Below are 24,978 nucleotides of genomic sequence, written 5' to 3' on the forward strand. Positions count from 1 at the left end.
GAGCCTGACACGGAACAGAAACCACCCTAACCTCAATCTGGGATGACCTTAAAAACACTGCAGTTTCTGCAGGATGCGCCGCATTAATCCTTCTTGACCTATCCGCCGCCTTCGACACAATCAACCACTCAATCCTCCTCGACCGCCTCCACTCCCTGGGAATCCGTGGAAACGCTCTCAAATGGATAGCATCCTTCCTCAGCAATAGGAACCAAATAACTCTACTCTCCGCCTATGCTTCCCACGCCCGACCAGTCAACACCGGAGTTCCACAAGGGGCATGCCTATCAGCCCTCCTGTTCAACCTCTATATGTCCACCCTCCCATGAATAATCCGCTCACATAATATCCTGTGCTACAACTACGCCGATGACACACAACTAATCCTAAAACTCCTTAATTCAAAACCCAACTGCCACCCCGACCTCGCCGCCTGCCTTCTTGACATAGATCATTGGATGTCCACAAACCACCTCTTGCTAAACCCCTCCAAAACCGAAATCATGGTATGTGGCAACGCTGAACTTCTTCCGCACCCGCTACCCGGGCCATCTGCCATGGGCATTTCCCTGACACCCTCAATCGCAGTAAAAAACCTTGGATGCACCCTAGACTCTGACCTAACCCTCTCGCTCCAAGTCAACAATGTCTCTAAGTCCTGCCACTACCACCTCAAAACTCTTAGGTGCATTTTTCCATACCTCACCTTTCACCGAGCGAAGCATAAAACTGGACCTCAATATCTGCAAGACAAACTAAAACTCTACCATCCTCCACACACTCTTAGATCAAGCTCTGCCGGCCTCCTAGTTATACCAAAAACCAACTCAGTTAGGTTAGGTGAATCATCATTCTCAGCCCTGGGCCCCACTCTGTGGAACGCTCTTCCACCCCACATCCGACTCACCGAGGACCTCATGTCTTTCCGCAAATTACTGAAAACGTGGCTCTTTCCCTAAAATCAACTCTTAAATCAAACAGGATAACAGCAACAAAGACTTTAGCCCAAGGTTGCTTCATGAAAAACAACAATCCAGCATCGAGACCCGAGCGAGAAAAATCAAAAACCAAAATCTGCTAACGAGAATTAAAATGGATAAACTGAATAGAACGAATGAAGTGGACGAAAGGAATGAAGTGGACGAAAGGAACAAAGTGAATGAAAAGAATGAAGTGAATAAGAGGAATTGAAGTAGAAGCAGTGGGTGAAATGGATGCTGCAGATGAAACGGACGAAATGGATGCAACGGATGAAACGGACGTAGTGGACGAATCAGAGACAGTAGGTGTAACGTATGAAGTGGTTGGAAGAGATGAAGTGGATGGAACGGATAAAGTGGACAGAACAGATAAATTGGACGGAACGGATGAAGTGGATGGATCAAATGGAGCGGACAGATCAAATGGAGCGAACGGATCGGATGGAGTGGCTAGATCGGACAGAGTGGATCGATCAAATGGAACGCATAGAGCGGATAGAACACATGGCATGGATGGCGCGGATACAGTGGATGGAACGGATAGAGTGGATGGAACGAATAGAGTGGATGGAACGGATAGAGTGGATGGAATGGATAGAGTGGCGATGAAACGGATGAAGTAGAGGGATCTGATATAGTGCTTGGAACAGATAGAACGGATGATGTGGATGGAAAGGCTGGAATGGATGGAACGGATAGAGTGCATGGAACGGATAGAGTGCATGGAACGGATAGTGTGCATGGAACGGATGGAATGCGTAAGACGGACATGGTGCATGGGATGGATGGAATGCGTAGGATGGATGAAGTGCTTGGGACGGATGAAGTGGGTGGAACGGATATCGTAGTTGGAACGGATAGAGTGGATGGAACTGATGGAATGCATGGAACTGATGGAATGCATGGAACTGATGGAATGGATAAAAGCGATGGAGTGCATGGAATGGATGGAGTGCATGAAACAGATAAAGTGCATGGAACTAATGGAGTGCATAGAACCAATGTAGTGCATGGGACAGATGGAGTGCATGGGACGGATGGGGTGCATGCGACGGATGGAGTAGATGGAACGTATAGAATGAATGGAACCGGTGGAGTGGATGGAACGGATGCAGTGGAAGGAACGAATGCAGTGGATGAAATGAATCGAGATGGCGGAACGAATGGAGTGGATGGAACAGACGATCGAATGGATAGAATGAATGGAATGACTAGTAAACCAAATTAAGAACCAGGCAAAATGTATGAACAGACAGAGTGAATAAAACAGATAGAACAAATGGTTCAGATGTGCGCTCGATCTCAAGCACTTATTGAAAACCACCACATCACATCACCATGCTCACTCTCTCCTATATACCACCACTCAACTTGAACACAGCGATACTATGACACATTCGGCATAGCTGTTCTCATACTAACACCCACCACATACTCCTCATCATCCTAATTAAACACAGCTGGCTCTGCACACCCGCTAGCCTATATGTCTCCTCAGGCCTAACACAGCCAGAAATCAGTCTGGGTATCACCCCACCAGAATGAACACGTGCTCCTCATCTCCCAACCACCACACCTACCTCTAAGAAGCAGCTACCATACGAGTGCCACACCAGCTGCACACATATCCGGTGCTCCCACGCACCTTATGACTCTCTCCCTCTCTCTCTCTACTGACTTGAACTCCCGAGGGCATTCAACCTATCAGCGCCTTGAGATCATACGAATGATACATAAGGCGCTATATAAATGCAAAATAACATAACATATAGGAAACATATAGGAAAAATAGGGGTAGGACTCCCGGTAGAGGCACTTGCCTCCTCCTCTACAGGAGGTTTATAGTTGTTCCATATATATTAAAAGAGGAATTATTAATAACTTATATACAGTGATCTAACATCATGAAACATTTTCACTTATAAAAACCTATTAAATTGACAGAAAAAACTTGGTTGAAGGGACGGTTAAATGCACCCTACCCTTGGGACTCCTCCGCCCCAGCAGTTAGCCAGTGGCCTCCCACCTTGGCACTTCTATCCTGGGATCCCATGCACACTTGCCCATCCGTACTGCCCCTTCTATTTATGCACTTCTACCACTGCACAATGCATATGTGCATTTATAGGAGCACTATGTACAATTTATTTTGTATAAGTAAGGGAAATGCAGATGCAAAAGATTTGTAAAACATTAAGTGGCAGTTGGTGTGTGGAAGTTTAATATGTTCATAGCGTTGTGTAGAGTTTTTGGAAGTGATTGGTCGATGGATGTGTGAGAGGTTTATGAGGCCACCCTAGTTTAGTGGAATGGGGAACCTTCTGGACAAACCAGACCAATCTATGGTAGCTTGACAGGCGGTCAAGACTAAGTCTCAGGAGGGGCGAGAGTGATTGGAAGCCCACAATGAGCACACACAGTAAAACTCCACAGAATACTCCTAGAGAAGTGTATATCAAAAATACATTTATTATAGGCCTTATAACTAAACACAAATAAACCACAGTAATGATAAACATTTACCACACACGCCTTACTATTTACCATATATACAAATATGTTTTGCCTAATGCGGATAAGGGGAAGAACACAACCACAACCTGCAACAGAAGAGGTAAGTTAACACAAATATCGCATTGGCAGTTCTTCAGAGTCAATCCCTAACTTATGCAGTCCAGCCCTATGAAGTGGGGCGCCTTTTGCTCAAAAGTACAGAAGTGCGGTAACAACGCATGGTCGGGTGTAAACGCGAAAGCGGGTCCTCTTCAGGGAGCTGTAGTAGTTCAGGAAGGGGCTTGAGGCGAGCAAGAACAGTGTCATATTATTCGAGGAGGGTCTACCCTTGCAGGTAGAGCGTCTTTCGAATTTTGGGAATAGCTGGGGAGCGCAAGCTATCCTAGCTTTTCAGGGATTTTTATGCGTAAAGAACAATGGCTGTGCTAGGGGGCCACTGATAAGTGATTCAAGTACTCACCGACCCTCGACACAGTACGGGCCAAACTTTGCCACTCTAGGCCAGGTTGCTTGTAGGGTCAACCTCTGAAGTTACACGTCGCTTTGGGTCTCATCGGCTGCGGGACGGGGCAATCATCTGTGTCGGGACAGTAGCCTTTTCTCAGCTCTCAATGAAGAAAAGAGGACAGTTCCAGTGCAGCACATCTCAGGGCACGGGGGGGCAGGTATGCAAGGCTCCTACAATGACCCTCACCATAGCAGGGTGACACAGGGACCACAAATGCTCGCGTAGAGGCACACTCTCATAAATCAGGACCCAGAGTTTTGTCGGGAGAGGGCCCAGGACCACAAGTTAGCGATTCTCAATGTCTTGAGTGTCAACTCGGGACAGCGGCTCTCCTATACGCTACCCCAGATTTGAGCTGGTAAGTTCGCTGGATGGCCCAGGAACACTTCTGAAGCGTGACATTTTCAAGGGTAAGCAGGAGGTGCAGAGAATAGTTGGTCCCACTACTCCAAAGGGTCAAAGCGCCCTTACAGGCCTTCTGTGATCGATACAAAAACAGTGGTCCGACGGGACAACAGCAGGGTCAGGGTGCCAAACCTTCCAGCACATCTCTGGCGGTTCCACAGGAGTGCTCTTTCATTTCAGGATACTTGACTCCTTCTGTAGTTCGGTGTGAATTTCAGCTGATTGACGTGGAATGGATGCAGATCCCCTTCTCTTATTCAAGATTTGTTTCGCTCTGAAATCTGGGATAGCCAATGGAAGTTCTGCTCTCTTGCATTCATGCCAGGCGTGGGCCTATCATGGCCCACAGTGGTTCCAGTCATTCAGGCATACCAGACATATGGGCACCAGTAGTGTGGACTGGCACCAGACAGTCCCAACCCTCTTCCTGGGCACTAGCACACATGAAATGCATAAGCCTTGCGAAAGATGCGGTTTTCACGGGAGGCTGCATGCCCAAATAAGGAATACAAGAGTCACTCAACCTGGGGGAAGGCAAAGGGACATAATGGCCAAAGGACAGATGAAGCAATCCCTCAACACACTTATTTGCAAATGGAGGAATTTATTAAGTGTGAGCGTTAACCCACCGGACACTTCCACAACACAGAAGCAGCTGAACAAATCTGCATCTTTCTTAAAACATTCTGTGTTCCATCTTCTACCTTTCACTTGAGCATCTTTCCACTTCTGTTCAATGTTCCATATTCCAGTCTCTTACATAATATTGCCTTGATGGAATATGGAACATAGATGTAGCTGAATGTATAAACAATCAAATATTACAACAGAACAAAAGACTTCGTGGCACAGCCATTTTTTTCACTGGCCACAGTCTTGAGCCAAACGCGGTAAACGCGCCTTGGTTCATTAAAAAGAAGTACAAATACTTTCAAAGTAAACTGCTGCCGCCAGACACACTTGTACAATCCCCAAAAAGTCCTTAGAGGGTGGCTAGGGCCAGAAAACAAAAGGACGCCTATGCGCGGTACTGTAAGGGACTTTGCACATGGATAACTTGGAGTCTTCACTGGCCACAGTCTTGAGCCAAACGCGGTAAACGCGCCTTGGTTCATTAAAAAGAAGTACAAATACTTTCAAAGTAAACTGCTGCCGCCAGACACACTTGTACAATCCCCAAAAAGTCCTTAGAGGGTGGCTAGGGCCAGAAAACAAAAGGACGCCTATGCGCGGTACTGTAAGGGACTTTGCACATGGATAACAAGTTACCAAGAAATGTCAACATAGTCAAAGATTAAGGGTAACATAGTTTCCCAGTACTGACAGCCTGAAGAACGTGTCAGTTTCCCCATAATAGATGAGCTAAAGCCCAGAGGAGTGCATCTGAAGGCTGTGCTGCACTGGAAAAAGTCACGTTAGGTAAGCCATACAAAATCAAAAGGTTTGCGGGTCCCATAAATGGAGGGAAAATTGCACCGAAGGGAAATCTTTCCTAACACTGGCCCCTCCCAGACCAAGGACAGGGGGAATTAATCCACCCCTGGAGGAGTCTGATGTTAAGGTCGACTAAATATTTTGGACAACCCATCAGCATTGCTAAGTTGGACACCTGGCCTGTGCTCAATGGTGAAGTCAAACCCTTGCAGGCTTTTGGACCACTTGAGCAACTTCGGATTCTCTCCCTTTAAGGGCTTATGGTCAGTCTGCACGGTGAAGTGGGTCCGATAGAGGTAGGGCCTCAGCTTCCTTAGGGGCCACACGATAGAGAAACATTCTTTCTCTACAGTGGACCACCTGAGCTCTCTGTCCTTAAACTGGCGACTGGTGAATCCAATCGGGTTGTCCATGCCCATCTACCTGTGATCGTACAGCACCTATCACAGTGTCAGAGGAATCTGTCAGCACAATAAAAACATGTTTGTAGTCTGCGGCCCTGAGAACAGGGGCCTGGCACATGGAGTCTTTTAAGCCATTGAAGGCCTTCTCATACTCCTCAGACCAAGAGACCTTCTTGGATTCCTTCGGAGTAGTGAGAGCAGTCAGGGGGCTGCTTGACCTTGGAGAAAGCAGCCTAGGATGTACCCTTCTGTCCCCCCTCTGAGATCTGCCCACACTGCCTATCTGCATGTCCAGACTGATCATGTGCTTTGCTTTCACCTAGCCCTCCATAAATGCTCTAGTTGGCAGATGTTTACTCTGCCTTAAGATGTTGCAAAAAACCACCCTTTCCTTATGCCCCCCTACTCTGGCATCAGTGGTTACAACCCTAATATGTTCCATGCTGTACCACTGCAATGCCGTTTATCTTGGCTGTCTCTTATGTTACTGAATGTCTTCAAGTAGCGCCTAATATTACAGCCCTCCTCTCAGGTGTTGAGAATTTTTGGCATGTCACCAGTTCCTTGCCATTGGCATCGGCTGCCTATGATCTTGGATGGTTAAATATGTTTTTCAGCTAACACGCTTTTCATGGCAAAGGGACTCCTTTCTGCAGTCCAACCTTCAACCTTGGTGTCCTCTCTATGCCCTAAAATTTATCTCATCCCTCCTCATTGGGATATCCCATTTCAGAAGGCTTATTTATATCTAGTAATGCAGGTCATTGTGACTGAAATGCCCACTCTCTGAGAGGGCACATTATCACAGACCATATGGCCTTCAGGCACTTTCTGGAGACCCATCTAGTCTTCTTTGCCTTGCTTTTTGTTTTGCCAGTTTTGCTTATGTTTTCATGTACATGATATGATATGATATCATATGATATGATATGATATGATCTGGCATTTATAATGCGCCTGTACACCCCGATTTAAAAAAGCTCTCTTGAAAAAAATAATGAAAAGAAGGAAGCTACGTACTGGCCTTTTGACTCGCAACAACCAGGTAGATATTGGCAAAGAAAGTAACAAAGCGTCCATCGAGAAGAATAGCACACCAAGAAGCCCACATTAGACGCTAACATTCTCACCAATTACCACCCCATCCCAACCGTACCTTTCCTCCTCAAAATCCTCAACAGAGCAGCCTATGAGCAAATCCAAAACTATCTGGGAACCCACAATCTCCTCGGCCTCTGGCAATCGGGCTTCCACCCCGGTCATGGAACTGAATCGGCCCTCTTGGACTTAAAAATCAAAATGGATGAAATCAAAGACACTGGCAACATGACCATCTTCCTCCTCCTACTTGAACTATCTGCAGCTTTTGACTTGGTCAACCACAAAATCCTCTGTCAACACCTCCCCTCAGCTGCCCACTTCTCGACCAAAACCATAGCCTTTATAGAGTCCTTCCTATATAACCGCACTATGAGAGTGTTCTCCACCTCAGCTGCAGCCTCCCCACCCGTCACCTGTGGGGTGTCACAAGGTTCATGTGTCTCACGGACCCTGTATAACATCTTCACCAAACTCCTTTTTCACCTCCTTAATGACATGGGTGTCACCTACACTAACTATGTGGACGACACCCAAATCCTCCTATCGATCTCTGGGAACTATGACACTGGGGCCATTACGAGTTTGGAGGCAGCCATGGTGCTATTAGCGCCATGGCTGCCTCCAAACTCGTCTCCGGGTTCTCTGAATGGGGACTTACCGGGTCATTCCAACCTTGGAGGACCTGGTAAATCCCCATTCAAAATACCCATTCGAGCCCCCATAGGGCTCAATGGGAATGGTGAGGGAGCTAATAACGGGCCCGTTATTAGCTCCCTGGTCCCTTAGCGGCTCCCGCTAATGGACCTCGGAATGCAGCGGTAAGGGGTTAATGGCACTGGCGTCCTTACCTGCGCCGTTTACCCCTTACTGCTGCACTTGTAATGAGGCCCACTCACTCCAACACTCTAAGCAAATTATACCAAACCAGTCAGGCCTGGATGGCACAACACACACTCTGCCCAAATTATGAGGAAACCAAACTACTCCTTATTGGCACACAATGGGCCTCATTAGCCCCAGGCGTTAAGGGGTTAACGGCGCCATAAAAGGTGTCGGCGCTGTTAAACCCTTAACGCCTTGCTACGAGGTCCCTTTGCAGGACCCGACCTTAACGGCTGGTCTAGACCAGTCGTTAAAGTAGGGGCTCGCAAAGGGACTCTCGAGGTAAGTACGGTACCGCAATTTGCGGTACCGTACTTACCGCCTTTCCCATTATGCCCTATGGGGCAAAAATGGGAATGGGGAAGGGCCATGGTGGCATGGGGAATTACCACCCCGCCAACCTTGGAATGGGGTGGAAATTCCCCATTCCGCCATGGCGGACTCCGGCATCGACCATGGTGCTAATAGCACCATGGTTTTCCGCCGGAGTCCTAATGAGGCCCAATCTCAGCTAAAGACACTCAATGGGCCTCATTACGAGAATGGAGGTAGCCATGGAGCTACCAGCTCCATGGCTGCCTCCGTTCCGGGCTCCATTACCGGGTTCCTGCAATGAGGGCTTACCGGGAAACTCCGACATAGGAGGACCCGGTAAGTCCTCCTTGCAGGAACCCATCCCCATTCCCATTTGAGCCCCCATAGGGCTCAATGGGAATGGGGAGGGAGGTAATAACGGGCAGATTACTTCTGGCCCGTTATTGCCTCCCTCTTCCCCTCGCGGGACCCGGAAAGCACGCCTGGTTTTACCAGGCATGCAATCCGGGTCCCACGATGGGAAGCTCGTAATTGGCGCTCCCGTAATGAAGGGGGCCGGACCCGTACCGGCCCCCTTCATTATGGAGCGCAAGCCTTATAATGAGGCCCAATGACTCATACAGATCTTGTTCCATTGATGGGAACATCATCACCGTAAGCCCATACAGCACCCTGACACACAGGACACATTTCGGCTATAGCCCAGTGAGTTTATGTGACCTACCCAAGATGGCTGCCGCATGAACGTTTCAAGCGCGGTCACCTTGGCAACCCTAAACACAACAAGAAGGGTAAGCACTGGGCGCATGCACACCCCACGTCCCGAGATGACCAGAAACACAAACAACTGAGGTAAGCAGCCCCTCTTGATCAGAGTATCTTAATGATACTGCTCGACAGCATGACATTACTGATGTGATCCTATACCTTTTTAGGACACAGCACACACGGCTTTCACTGCTATAACATCCCGTTTCGAATCTCAAAGCAGACTGAGGGAGTTAGGTAAGACATAGCGAGGCATTCTTTGTCACGTCCGCGTCTACTTTGATGCTCTTTATTTAACAAGCAAGCGGACACCGTACTGACTGTACATCTTTTATTATCCCTCAGAGCTTGCGTTGCCTAAAGCATCGACAGGTCAGTTTTATCGCATCTACATAACCAATAATTACATTTTTGAGAGTAGCTAATATTGATCCTGACCTGTTTTCTTTTCTTATTTTCCCTTTTTTCTTTCCTCCATAACCGTCCGACTACCTGACAACATATATTGACGTATGTATGTACTCAATGCCATTGTGGATAATCATGCAATGCTATGTAATATCAGTTTTTTCCGAACAATGTATGTATATATGCCTCCACGGCCTACATGATTTTGATTACACATTATGGGTTACAATAATGGGCATGATGAGACGATCAACAATGTCAACGATGGACTTCCTTGCTAATCAATGTGGGCAATATAATTATGAATATTGGGAATCATCAAATGGTATGTGACTCTAACATGATAATCACACATTGTTGTGCCCGATATCCCGGATCAACCCATGATTCAATGGTCCTGCGGAGCTCAACGATACCACACTACATGGAGCGACATGCTGGACAAAGTTTGTGGCTACTTGGTGAGTAGCAGGGCAAGCACATGGCAGTGTGATGTGGGGTTAGACTAGGGGGGGAGAGATGCATACTCCAACTGGGTGTGATTTGGGGGGGAGAGATGCATACTCCAACTGGGTGTGATTGGGGGGTGAGATGCATACTCCAACTGGGTGTGATTGGGGGGGGAAGCGATGCATATTCCAACTGGGTGTGATTGGGGGGAGAGATGCATACTCCAACTGGGTGTGATTGCGGGCGGGGGGGAGAGATACATACTCCGACTGGGTGTGATTAGTTTTCAGGATAAACAATGCCCATACAGAATTACACCACTGTCCACTGAGGCAGCCCACACTGGACCTGACACATGAAAACCACATGCAAGTAGTAAGCTGCACAACAATGAAATTAAGCCATTACCCCAACCATGCCCTATCCATCCACATGCACATTGCACATCAGACCATACTCTCTATAACACAATGTAGCTACATGCAGCCAATATGGACAATGGGAATGTACGCTGAACATCATCACAACGGAAAGGCGACCTTAAGTGCATACAAAGTGATCACCTTTATCCATTATAGTGATCCACACCCGTACACCACTACAGAAGTGCCGCATGACTGCATGGGGACATCATCTTCGGAATCGCAGTACACTAGTAGTGTGGTTCAAACGGTGCCAGGACCAAAAGACACGAATGACTTGACCTCACCCAGTACATGGCAATAACTGCTGTAGGCTTGCACAGTGCATGTACACTTGCAAGGACTACATCACCTTCCCACATTGCAGTTACTTTGATTACCTCCATGCATGTGGGGATTTGTGGATGACATTCACAATGCTAAATTGAATTGTGTGATATGTACTGGTTCTACTTGATGTAATCACTTACACATACCCATTGTTGCACCCATGCAGGTGATGCTGGCTATGCCCTGAAGAGGTGGCTCCTTACCCCTGGACAGAACCCACAGAACAGGCACGAAGAGGAATACAATCGTGCACATACCCGTACCCGTGTGGTAATTGAGCAGACATTTGGCCTTTTGAAGGCACGATTTCGGTGCCTCAGCAGGTCGGGTGGGGCACTCCTGTACCGGCATGAGAAGGTGAACAAGATCACCATGGCATGTGTCATGCTGCACAATATGTGCATCAGACGGAATGTGCACTGCCCCCTGACACTGAACTGCAACCACCTGGTGAGGATGATGATGAGGATAGTAGGGAGAAGATGGGGCTGCACGTCATGCAGGTGGCGATGCACAGGAGGAACATGCTGTGCGCCAGCATCTGATAGACCAATATTTCTAATACACATGGATGAAGAGTGTGCAATGAATGTGGGTATTGGGGCACTGGGTTTTGTGGGGAAATGTACACTGTACTCTGTCCACCAGTAAAGCACACATACACAAAGAAAATTGTCCACTCCTGTGATTCGTCATGTTACCAGTGTGTATTAAGTATCGTAAGTATAAGAAGTGCATGGACCCAACTACACAAACACCCTTTCCACCCCCCAAAACACTCCCAAACACCCTTTCCCCCCTTCCCCCACAACACTCCCAAAAACACTTTCCATCCCCCCACAACACTCCCACACATGGCTTGCACATCAGTGCAGCATTGCAGTACACGTGTCAGCAACATCAGGCTGGCCCTAGTTCCCACCCTCTCTGGCATCATTGGGGGGTTGTGAGGTTGTGCGTCGCATAGCCTGCATGGACCTGGGCAGGGGGCTGGTCTGCCTTGAGCTGGCAGAGGAGGAGGTGCTAGGTTGGGCCAGTGCCGGTGGGGGGGGTTCTGCCTATCCATTACGTCTGCAATGCGTGTGAGGACCTGCCTCACAGCTGACATTTCCTTGCATATGCGGTTGGTGCAGGCTTCTAAGGCTTGTCTGATGCCCCTGGCATGTTCCCTGCACTCCTCCCTCGCTAGGGCAGCATCGCCCACATGCTGGCCGACCAGCGCAGTGATGTCTTCCTGGCGCTGTCGGATGATGGCCATGTCATGGCCTCTGTGTCTGGGTTGTACGGTACCTGCCGCACCTTATGGCACATGTCCACCATCAGGTGATGTCACCGTTGGACTCCAGCACCCTGCCACAAATTCATCCCCAGACTGATCATGGCTGCTGCCATGTGATGTTGTCAAGGCTGAGATCCTGGTGTCTGCGGAAGCTGCTGAACCCCCGACAATCCACCCAAAATGTGGCACTCTGAGCTGATAAATATATAACCGCTCAGTTTACCTCACTTCCAGGTGAAAGGGGGAAGGGACAAATAAACAAACACCAGGCTGGAAGCTATCAACTCGCTGGTTCTTCACCTGTAGTGAAAACATAAACATGTAATACACCTCATTACTCAATGGGTTACTATACTAACCTTAAAACCCTATATCCTTTACCAAAATAGTCAAAAAAAGCCATACCTGGTACTTCTCTTCAGTATGCCCAGAGAAGTGATAAGCAGACAAGACTTCCTTACTTGTTGACCAGAATCTTAAAGATCATTCAGCCTTCTCAGCAGGTCCATGAATGTAATATTTAACTTTGTAGTTAGTCTTCTCAACCTCAAGATTCTTGAACAAGGTCTAAAGTTCTTTAAATAAGTTTTAAGGAAGTTCTTTTAAGTTCTAGTATTTATTTTTATATTTTCTTTTTAGAGTGTCTTTTACTCTGGAACGAATTTAAAACTTGCGATGAAATCTTCACGTGGAAAAATCCAGCACACGCGCTAAAATCCAAACCGCGGGTAAAACGCATACACGCTGAAAATCCAAACCGCGGGATAAAACACACGCGCTTTAATCCAAGTCGCAGGAAATACGCACACGCACTGAAAATCCAAACCGCGGGAAAAAACACACGCGCTTCACTCCAAGTCGCGGGAAATACGCATATGCGCTGAAAATCCAAATAGCGGGTAAAACGCACAAGCGCTAAAGTCCAAGACGCGAGTTAAACACACTCGCGCTAAAGTCCAACCCACGAAAAAATACGCATACGCGCAAAAACCAAATCGCGGGAAAAAAGCACACGCGCTTTTATTTTATCACGTGACACTTCTGAGAGCTCGCGCGGAAGCTCCACATAGATTTGTTCTTGCGCACGCGCAGATACGAAACGCGTAATAAAATACACACGCGAACTCACGTAGCAAAACCCTCGTGTATATGAACAGTAAACGCGAGTCCAAAGTTCACGCACACGCTTCACTCTCACGCGCAGAGTCACACGCGCAGGCTCAAGGTAACGGGAAAAAAAATCAAGCGCTAGTTTGAAATGATACGTAGGAAAGAAAACAAACATACGCGCTTCAGTTTTTAGATACAGGTTTGCAATTTCAATACTTTTAAATTAATATAACCTTTTTACAAAGTTCATCAAAACATGGAAAGTCACTTATCTTGTGATTGAGTCTTGAAAACTTCTTTTCTCAGAAAATTGGAAATTTCTCACTCCTGTCCTGTGTCTCCACCAAACTCCATACACGACTCCTGTTATATTTTCATATTTTCAAAGATGCCGCTCGACTGCTTGAAACTTGACACCCTTGAACAAGTTAAGCAGGAGCAGCATAGCACACAACCTCTCAGCTGGGCAAAGACGATGAAAGGCAGTTTAGAATGTTCACTGTCCTCCCTATAAACAATCTCCAGCCAATTAGAATTTAGACTGAGAACCTCCATCTTGGCTTGGGGCATTTTCCATAGACTGCAATGAAGGTTAAGGGCAAAATTGGCTGTTTAAAAATATAACACATAATAACTTCCCAAAACCTTTCTATACTAAATATGTGTCTCCCCTGACCCAATGTAAATGAGTATATGATACTGTATGTAAAAGAATATGTCGCTCCAATCCTGACAGTACCTGACAGATGTGGGGCGTGGGCTTGGTTGGGTTGACTGCTGCGGGCTGGGTGTATGGTGTTCGATGGCTGTGATACAGCTGTCCTCCACATCGGACATGGGTGCCGTGGCAGCTGCCTCGCCGATTGAACGATTAGCGGTGGACAGTGTCCCTTCTGCAGGTGGATCGTGCGTGGGTGGAATTGCTGGAGTGGGTGCTGCAATTACGTCTGGCGGACCTTCACGTCTTGGTGACGTGGGTGGCTTTGTGGGTTTGGCCCTCTGCGGGAGTGCAGTCTTTCCAGTGCCCCTCGAAGTGCTGGCCATGGTGCCTGCTTCCATTCCCCTGGACTGTTCCTTGGGAGGTGGGGCCTGCGTCGCAGTGTCCTGCTCCTCACTGTCAGATTGTGAGCCTGTGGGGGACAAAGAGAGGGATAGCATCGGTGTTGGGTCAACGTGCTTCATGCAGATGTTGTTGTTCCTGCTGTTCTATGCATTTGGACCTCATGTTTGACCATACAGGTTGTTGGACAGATGGGTGGGTCAGTCATGCATGAGTCTGGGTGACACGTGTCTGTGGTGCTGCATGCATGTGTTTGTGTGGGGATGTGCACAGCATATGGGCAGTGTTGTGTGCATGTATGCTTGATGGCCCCATCCATGAGATGATTTCAGGGTCACATTTGGGGGATTACCTCATGTTTCACAGTACAGTGTTTTGTATGGACACTCACCTCCATCTGACGATGACAGCACACCGCCTCCATTTCGCCTACTCCCTCAATTGATTCTACCCCAATGGTGCTTGCACAGGTCTCCTCCCACTCCTGCAGTTTTATTGGGGATCCTCCACCGCCTCCTGTGCCCATGGCCAGACTCTGGTTGGCAGCTAGGATACTGCGTACATGGAGGCGTAGATCATCCCACCGCTTGCGTATATCCTTCACAGTGGGGGAGGGGTGGAGCCCACCGCACTGACTTTACGGGCCACCTCTGCCCAGATCTCCTTCTTCTTGATTAGTGTGGGACGCCGCATGTCATTTGCAAACACGACCTCTGCGTTGGCAGCAAGTGTGTCTGATAGCATTATCAGTTCTTCATTTGAGAAGGGCTCCGTGCGCTGCTGCGCTGCTCCTTTTTTATGGCCTTGGGCATTCTCAGTGGTTGTATGGACAATTTTGTCAAGCTGTGGTGTGGCTGCAAGTCCTGGGGGCAGAGGATGGCAATGGATTGTGTTTTTAAGATGGCCGCCGTGCTCTTTCCCGTTCCTGTGCGATGGCGCTACTTCCGGTTCCGCTTATTTACGGTCACCGCTATTAGCGGTTATCGCTATTAGCGGTCAGCGTTTTTAGCGGTCACCGCTAATGCCGTATTCTAGGACGGCAGAAGTGCAATCAGCGCTTTCCTAGGTGCAACTAAGGGACTTTTCGGGGGCTTTAACGGCCTGGCGCTATGGTCCTTACCAGCATGGCGCTAAGCTCGTGCCCACGTACTCGTGAAGCCACGCAATTAGCGGGCTACTTCCTACATGGACACGTTATTAGCGCCATGCCGGTAAAGACCGTTACTTACCACTTACCGTGTAATGAGGCCCTTTGTGTGGATTGTTGTGAATTCATGGTGTTTGAATGTCTAAATACAATGTAATGTTTGGCTATTAGAGATCATATTAGAGGCGCACGCCTCATTAAGGTGGCCCTGACTAAGGATTGTTTATCCGAAATGCATTGGCCACAACCTTTACGTCTCTGACGCATCTGCATAACAGCAAACTTGAGTGATAAGATATCATTCTAAAAGAATAAAGCACTACTTATAAAATTAACTTTTTTTGTCTAAAACACTTTTTGAAAAACTATAAAGTGAATCAACACCACGCTTTAGTGGTATTAGGGAATGCAGCCCGCACCGCTGGCTACACAGCCAAGGTCCTTTTTTCGTTAACATGATCACCGTTGTCAAAGAGGTAAAGACCTTGAGAGTATACTTAGATTCCACATTATCACTAACTAGACAGGTTAACGCTATCGCGTCAGCAGCAGCATACACTGTGAAATTGATCAATTCCTGCAGACCATTGCTATCCACTGACCGCTGCATCACTTTTTCCAGAGCCCTCATACTATCCACGATTGACTATTGCAACTCCCTCTTTGAAGGCACTAATGCCTGCAACTTTAAAAAACTACAAGTCATTCCGAAGAACGCCGTAAGAGCAACTCTAAACATCTCTAAAAAAAGACCACATCTCCACAGCCAGACGAAGCATCCACTGGCTCCCGGTACAAGAACACATCATGTTCATTAAGCCGAAAATGCATCTCAAACACTGCCCCCACCTACTTATCCAGAAAAATCTCCAAAGACCAATCCTCCAGACCCACCAAGCTGCCTACCCGCATCTACTCGACATCCCCAGATTCAAGCGTCAGAAAGCAGGGGGTAGCAGCTTCCCGGTGATCGTGGCCAAACTTTGGAACAGCCTCCCTTTAGCCCTAAGATGTGATGACTCCTTCTGGTCTTCACCTAAAGGCATTAAAACCTGGCTATTCTCACAAGACCTCCAAATCTAACTTAACTCGCCCAACCTGACATAGTCATGGCACTGCCACCTCCACACATTTCAGAATCTTGGAACTTGACAACATATATGCACCATTTATGCTCATGCTTATAAATTGGTAATCTAATGTATTACCTATGTCGTTAACCTTGTTGTAACCAATGTCTGTAACCTGATACAACCTAGCTGTAACCAAGTATAACCATTGCACACTTCAAACAAGCGCCCAGATGCCCCTGGGTTCAGTGTGCTTTATAAATGCCAAAATAAAGAAAGAAACAAATAATAAAGAAATAATAGTAGTCTGCCATGAGATTTCGGTAATACCCAGTGAGACCTAAGAAGCCTCTCACTTTGGTTTGTGTAGTGGGGGTAGGCCAGTCTTGTACTGCTTGTACTTTACTGGGTAGAGACTGAATCCCCCCTCCAACTACTTCATTTCCAAGGCAGACCACTGACCCTTGTCCAATCTGGCACTTACTGGCCTTTATGGTCAAGTGGGCCTTCTGAAGAGCCTTCAACACAATCCCCAGGTGTTTCACATGTTCTTCCAAGGTGGCACTGAAAACTGCTATATCATCCAGACATGCTAGGCAGAATTCATCCAACCCATTTAGTCCATGATTCACAAGACTTTGAAAAGTGGCAGGTGCCTTTTGAAATACAAAGGACATTACCCTGAACTGGTAAAGGCCCTCTGGGGTTGAAAATGCTGTCTTCTCTTTGGCATGTTCTGCTAGAGCTATTTGCCAATACCCTGCAGTGAGGTCAAATGCGCTGAGGTACTTGGAGGCACCCAAAGTATTCACCAGCTCATCAGTTCTAGGCAGGGGGTGAGCATCTGTCCTTGTGACACCATTCAGAGCCCTGTAGTCCACACAGAACCTCAGTTCAGCAGTACCTGCCTTTGGCACCAGAACCACAGGACTGGACCATGGACTACTGGAGGGTTAAATCACTACAATATCCAACATCTTGTTGACCTCTGTTTTGATGTAGGATCCCCTTGTCTGACATCCTATACCCCCTATTTTTGTTGGTACACTGTCCCCTGTTTCAATTTCATGTTTGCATCAAGGTGTCAAACCGGGATTCAGTGAGAACAAGGGGGAGAACTGCCTCAGCAAAGTTCTTAATTACTCTTGCTGGGTAGGAGCAGGTGAGGGGCCACTTTGACACCCTCCATGGAGCCATCTGAAGGGCTACTTTGGAATAAGTCAGGAAGAGGTAAATTTCAAGGGTTTTTCAGTTTTACTTGTAACCATAATGTCCCTTTAACAAAGTTTTTCCTCTGAATTTCATAAGCTTTTATTAGTGCAACTTAACCATAACATCCCTTTAACAATGTTTTTTAACTGAATATATATATATATATATATATATATATATATATATATATATATATATATATATATATATATACACACACACACACACACATATATACGTGATCAAGCACTCAGTCGAGTGCGAAACGCGTTGTGTGTGGGTCGCGCTCACAGGTGTCCTGCCTCTGTTTTTGCCACAGCTTTTCAGCTGTATTTTTGTACTTTTTGTTTTTCTAATAATATTAAATACCTTCAGACCCATACCTTGTTGTGAGCTGTGCTATTTTTTCATTGACTTCGGTCCTTCAATTGACCGTGGAGAGTGCGGTTCATTCTTTCCTCTTTTTTTCTCTCTCTCTCTCTCTCTCTCTCTCTCTCTCTATATATATATATATATATATATATATACCCATAGGAAAAGCACTTTTTGGGCGACTTATAACTTCGCTCCCCCTGGACGAATCATCACCAAACTTTGCAAGAAAAGTATATAGCCCACACTGGATCTTTATGCAAAGTTTGGTGAGGTTTGATTAAGGGGGGGCAAAGTTATAGGGAGGGGACCCAAATCTTTTTTTTTTCCCATAGACTGAATGGTGAAAAGATTTTGCGCACGCCTACAGCCCAAACTGCTGGACGAATTTTCACCAAATTTGCAGCAGGAGCGGCGGCTTGGTCCTGAAAGCGTGCTTTTGTACATTTGGTGAAAATCCATCCATTATTTTTTTTTAAACGACCAAAAAGTGTGTCTCAAAAGATTAGTTGACACCGATTGACACTGATTGGCTTAGAGGGCAACGTGGTGTCTGCGGACATCGGGTGCGCTCATTGATTGGATCGTGAAAAGCGTGAAGTGCGTCAGATTTTTAGAAACCCCTGCCATCTTGGATCCGCGGACATCGACCGGTGTCCGCGGACATTGAGGTAAAACACATTAAAAAACACAACATAGCACTTGTCAAACTTATCAAATAATCTCTGGGGAGGTGAGGGGTGATGAGGATGGGATGGGATATGGCTGCAAGAAGCAATAAAACAGGTGTTTTTGCACTGTGAAAGTCTGCTAACAGTCCTGAGAAGGTCGCTAACACCTCAGCATTACAGGGTTGGTGAAAAGCAGTTGGAAATTCTAATTGAAAAATGGCACTCATTGATGCACCACTGCTCCAACGTTCACTCATGGACAGAAAACCAACATTTTCACAAATGTGAACATGGATCTTTTTAACGGAGGAGCAGGAACGCAAGAAGTGGTTGATTCCATCTTCACCTGCACACAAAGCTCTTGAGAATATCGTGTTTGATTACACTATCAAGAGATCTGAAGGGACTCACAGATTTCTGTCACACAGGATGCTTTTCAGCTATTTCTTTGTTCACCAATTGTGATCCATTGTACATGAGCAATGGAAAACATATGTAACTTGAATTTCAAAGCTATCAAAAGTATAAATTGTCAAAATAAAGCGTACAAAAAATGGCTTTCCACATGCACCCTGTTTGTCAATTTCTTTTGCAAGAGTTGCCTGTTTGAGCAGTCCATATTAGGTATATGGGAGGTGATTTTGAGGTGGTGCGGGGTTACGGTCTGAAGGCGCAAGGTCTCCAAAATACAAAATGCTGACAGGTGGATTATGAATTCCGAGTGTTTTCATAAAATGCGTAAATCTCTAAAAATTTTGCGTGGTATTGCTGTATGCAAGCAAACAATTTGGGTGTTTTTCCTAAATATTCCTAATGCTACAGTGGTGCACGCGGGAATCGATGCCCTGGGCCTCAAGGTCAATGCTTTGAGCTGCTTACTCCCTTGCGTCCTGCTGAGCTAATTTGTCACTTCCATTTACCGAAAGCAAGCTAGGCATAAGGCTTTATTGTTTTTTGTCCTTGGAAATAAAGGGAGTTTTCATAAGGAAAGGAAAGGAAAGGAATGGGGTGAGGTATGTAAAAACGTCACGTATGATAAGGGTCAGCATTCGCAAACCTGACAAAGTAACATTTCATTTAATTTCATTTCATGATAAATCATTGATCTGAACAGACACTCTGCGTTACGCCAAGAGAATGGAAATGCCGATTATTATGTAAGTTTTACAGTAGACATATTTGTAGAAAAAGGAATCAAGGTTTCATTTTATGACCGGTATGGATGCCTGGCTAACACTGCAATGGCTTGTTGGTGTTGCCAATTGGTGAGGAGACTCAGAAACAACTACTTTGTACTTGTATTTGTCCCATGGCACGTGGGCAGTCCAGCACCAAAATGTATGCAGTCCACGTCTGTGCTCGTACAGGTTCCACCGACGCCCAATTCTAGGCTACTGCTACGTTAAAATGCTGTGTATGTGTTATTAAAATGTTTCAGTCAAATTCCGCCTCAGTCTTCCTTTGCGAGCTACACAGAGTGCATAGCACTAACCTCTCAATCACATCGTTCACTCCAACATTGTATGTTGTTTTCTCTGTGTTTGCACTGTTTCTCAATTGTATTTATCGTTACTTTTCACACTATGCATATGTAATGGATCGATTAGAATAGAATTAAGAACGGCTACTGAGACACATTTCTGTTATGTTTTCTACACAGCCACATCCTGCCCTAATGCGAATGTCATCATTTCCAGATACCAATTGATGGGTTCTTCAGCCGCCAGTTGATGATACACTTCAATGGGTGGATGACCGTGACACTGTTTTGGGATGATCGCTCAGGGCCCATATGCCCTTTTGCAGTACTGGCAATAACGAGTAGTTTGATATCGTTTACAGTGGTGTAGCAACAAGATGATGCCGAAGGCTTGCGAATCACAGTGCCTCCATCCAATGAGCTTATACCCAAAGGAACACCATGTGACTCACGATAAACATTTGTGTATCGACAACAAAGAAACAAAACATTTGCTTCCATATGGAAATCGGCGGATGTTCTCAGAGCGTTTATTGTGAAATAAAAGCACATTTTAAATTGCAGAGTATTGCGGTTTTGTTTAAAGATAGTGTTTTTTACTCAGAATTGGGAGGCGCTGTGCTGTGAAAGGATGTGTGTTGATATTCCGGGTTCTGTGTCAACTGACGTCTGGATGTAGGTGATGATTGGCTGCGTTTGGCTACGCTGCACACTAGCGTCATGTATATAGGCGGAGAATATAGCTAGGAGTGGTGATGTTAGTTTCAGGGGCGGGGACTATGGTTTAGTGCCGAAAGGGCACTTGAGTTTAGTGCGATGCAGCAATGGATAAGATTAGCACAAAATGGCCGTGCCCTGCTGCCTGATTTCGCATATGTAAAAGTGAGGAAAACCACGGTAAGGTGCATAGGAAAAGTTTTTACGATCGATCAACATATGCTTGGGACAATAACATGTTTGAGCGGAGTACTCCTGTAATGAAACTGCATGGCATTTTGCAATTTTATTCCCGAGCTACTTCCGAATGAGTTTTCAAAGTTTGTTGGGATTCTGTGAAGAGGGGGCAAAATTAGTCTGGGGGTCCCAAAATAATGTAAAGGCTTATAAATGAGGTGCCGTTTGACGAATCTACAATTAATTTGGCAAACTGATAACAGATCTACATATAAATGTTCTTGGGAAGTTTGGTGGGATTTTGTCAAGAGGGGGCAAAATTAGAGGGGGAGTCCCAAAATAATGTAAAGGCTTATAAATGAGGTGCCATTTGACAAATCTATACTTACTTTGGCGAACTGATAATAGATCTAGATATAAATGTTTTTGGAAAGTTTGGTGGGATTTTGCCAAGCAGGGGTGAAATTAGAGGGGGGTACCAAAATATTCCAAAGGCTTATAAATGTGGTGCCATTTGGCAAATCTACACAAAGGTTTGCAAAAAGATTATGTATGTAGATATTAATGTTTTTGTAAAGTCAGAATGGATTTTGTCAAGTGGGGGCTAGGTTATATGACTATTGAATGTGCATACATTTGACACTTTTGGAAAAATGAAACGTGGGTGGATTTCCAGCAAACCTGTTTAAGGAGCATTGGCAAGGACCTGAAAGCATGGTTTTGCAAATGTGTCTGTGTTTTATTTTTTGACACGTGTCACAATGTAGGTACAAAAAATAGTGAAATACCTTTGGTGAATGAGGTGTAGCTTATGGCCATGGGTAGTGGCCAGATTGTTCGGGCCATGATATAAGGTTATGATCCGGACAATCTGGCTACTGGCCATGACCACGAGGGACAACACATGGGGTTAAAGTGGCCATGTCCACCTGGGACTGGCTTTGTGGTAAAGTTATAGAAATTGGGATAGGTTTAAAAGGGAAGAAAAATGTGATCGTGGTAATATGATTATAGGGTTCTCTCTTCGCCTCCTGCAGACTGCCATGGAAAGCGAAGAGGGGCCTTGTTTCCGAACCCCGCCTTCCATTTCCATGGTGGCTATCTTGGAAAAGGATTTTCCTTCCTACACGGCGTCCCGGTGTAGGAAGAAAAATCTTTGTTTTAGCACCCCAGGTTTCCGCTTTGGGAACCTAGGGTGCTAATGGCCTTCATCCCCCATTGCAGGGGCTGGAATGGGGGGATAATGGTCCGGAGACCTTGTTATCCACCCTCGATTCGCTTGTGCTGATAACTTGGGCTGCCAGTCCGGTATCCTCCGTTACAGTCTCTGCAACGGGGGATAAAAGCCACAATATTGCCATTAGCATAACACAAAATGCAAATGGAAATGTTGGAAAATCTTATTGAGTCTATGTACTTTACTGAGAAATGTAAAGTAGATGGAGTCTATAAGTTTTCAGTCTATTTTTTAACTGCGAACGGTTGTTCCTAAAGGAACATTTCTTTTGTTCTTTTTGGATGTATTTTATTTTTTTGGCAGGAGAGATAAGAACGAAAGGTGGGGAGGGAAATGCGGGAAGAGGCACCAAACACTAATATGGAGGGGCAGGTGGACAGGGGAAAATGTTGCATGTGTGTTATTTCTAAGGTAGGGGGCAGTGTTTCACATGCTCATTGATTACAGCAGTGGTGGTGGCTCTTGGGGAGAAGGGATGGCAATAGCTGATGCCATTTTAAAATAAATAGCAGTTTTGCTAAAAGTATGTACTGTGATAATAAGTATGATAATGAGTAGGGATAGGTGTTGGAGCTGTGCAAGGGACATTTTGAAGTTGAAAGTTCCTACATCAGTAGAAAATGCAGTTCCGAACTGTCCACAAAGCACAGATCTTATCATGTGGCACTGTCCGGAAGGTCCGCAATGAAGTCAGATGTTCGTAGACATCTACAGATGCAAAACTAGTTGAAATAGTTGCAAAAAGTGTATAGAAGAGTTAAAAATTATTCTAGAAGGTGGGAAATGGCAGGGTTTTAAGGTGACATTTTGTACATTGGACACAAATATTGTTATATTGGGTAAGTATGATATTAGTAAGTTCTAGGAAAATAGTATGCACTGGTAAAAACCCATGAAAATCACTGAAAAAATGTTGTTAAAGGGACGTTATGGTTAAGTTGGACTAATAAAAACCTATGAAATTCAATGAAAAACTTTGTTAAAGGGACGTTATGGTTACAAGTAAAACCGAAAAACCTCAGAAATTTGCTAGTTATGGTAAGCTAAGCAACCATGCACTGCTAAGACTAACACCCAGGACATCACTGATGATATCACATATGAAATTAATTTTGATGAAAAGTCCCTACAAGGGGTTGTGTTTATAATGTTGGTAACAAGATGTCAGGGGTGATCGGGAGACCTATTGTGAACTACTTAATTGATTAAAGAATGTACTCATCTAAACAACATTGGGCCTCATTACGAGTCCGGCGGTTACCAGGCGGTTTTACCGCCTCGGTTACCGCCGGACCCGTATTACCATTCTGCCTCCGTGACTCCTGGAAATACCAGGGCATTATGACCCTGGTGTCCCGGGAATCCCGGAGGCGGAATTCGGTAAATCCCCATTGAGTCCCATAGGACTCAATGGGAATGGGGAAGTGGAAACACCGGCACCATCTGATGATGGTGCTGGTGTTTCCACGTCCGCCTGCAGGCGGGCGGTGTTAAACCCGCCAGGTCAGACCTGGCGGGAACATCACCTCCCGCCTGCAGGACTTGGGATTGGGCGGTACTGCAGCCATTGCCTATGTTTATATATGATTAGGTTCCTGTGTTAACAACACTCAAATACAATGGGCCTCATTCCAGGTCGGGCGGTCCGGAATTAACAGTGGCGGTAAACCCGCCGCCACTGTTAATTCCGCCCGATCCCGAGTCCTGCAGGCGGGAGGTGATGTTCCCGCCCGGTCTGACCTGGCGAAATTTGGGGGTCTGTAGGTGAAGCATGCGTGTTGTTAGGTGCGCAGAAGTAGCAGGGACTTTGAGTCTCGTGCAGCCGGCTAGTGTGAACTTTGGTGTACATGTGTGTCTAAATACAATTGTCAATCCTCCAGCTCGTTTATCGTGTTGATTCTTGACTGCTATGCTGCATCCAAAAGGCATGGTCTTGTGCACTATTTGAGCATAATTGCCCGAGAAGCAGTTTTGACTGCAGCAGTGGTTTGGTGTAGAAGCAACATAGAAAATTAAAGAGCATACCCAGATATCAGAAGATCTGACCGGGTAGGGTTTGGTGCTTAGGGAGGCCAGCCAGGACAATAGGAAAACAGTTCTGATAGTTGGTTCCACAAATAGAATTCTGCATTGAATAGCATGAAATCGAGTCCCTCGGAACACTTACAGGCTGGCACGAATTAACAGACAGGAACTGCTTCCCTGCATTTATGTGGTTTATTATTTTGGAAGGAAGACCATGCCCAGGCCACTGTTTAAGCTGTCATGGTTGTTTTTGGTCAATGGAGTTCAAAGCTGCCACCAGGACATGGAAGATTCTGGTACTCAGGTTGTAATGGTAGCGGAGCATCACCGTAGCTGCTGCTCTGCTTTTTCTATGAATTTTGCAAGGAAGGATCTGTTGGACACGGGCCAAGCTTTTCAGGCTTGTATACTGTTTGTAGGAGGCATTCAAGATGTGTGTCACGGCCAAGTGTGGTTTTTAGATCCAGACTTTGACTACATTTGTTTTATACTAAGCATAA

The 24,978-nt window shown here is 46.0% G+C and overlaps 1 protein-coding gene and 1 long non-coding RNA gene across 3 annotated transcripts in view; one reads left to right on the top strand and one right to left on the bottom strand.

The window, feature by feature from the left end:
• LOC138582319 (uncharacterized) overlaps positions 1–20,885 on the top strand; it is a 76,004-nt gene extending 55,119 nt beyond the window's left edge. Inside the window, exon 2 of the long non-coding RNA XR_011305005.1 lies at positions 20,503–20,885. This is a non-coding gene — a long non-coding RNA (uncharacterized lncRNA). The remainder of the gene's footprint in view (positions 1–20,502) is intronic.
• The window catches only part of LOC138582318 (retinol dehydrogenase 7-like), a 230,169-nt gene that overhangs the window by 76,601 nt on the left and 128,590 nt on the right, over positions 1–24,978 (bottom strand). The gene's annotated exons all lie outside the window — the stretch shown is intronic.

Source organism: Ambystoma mexicanum, chromosome 3q (assembly GCF_040938575.1).
Source record: "Ambystoma mexicanum isolate Mex_15411 chromosome 3q, UKY_AmexF1_1, whole genome shotgun sequence".
Taxonomy (NCBI): Eukaryota; Metazoa; Chordata; class Amphibia; order Caudata; family Ambystomatidae; genus Ambystoma; species Ambystoma mexicanum.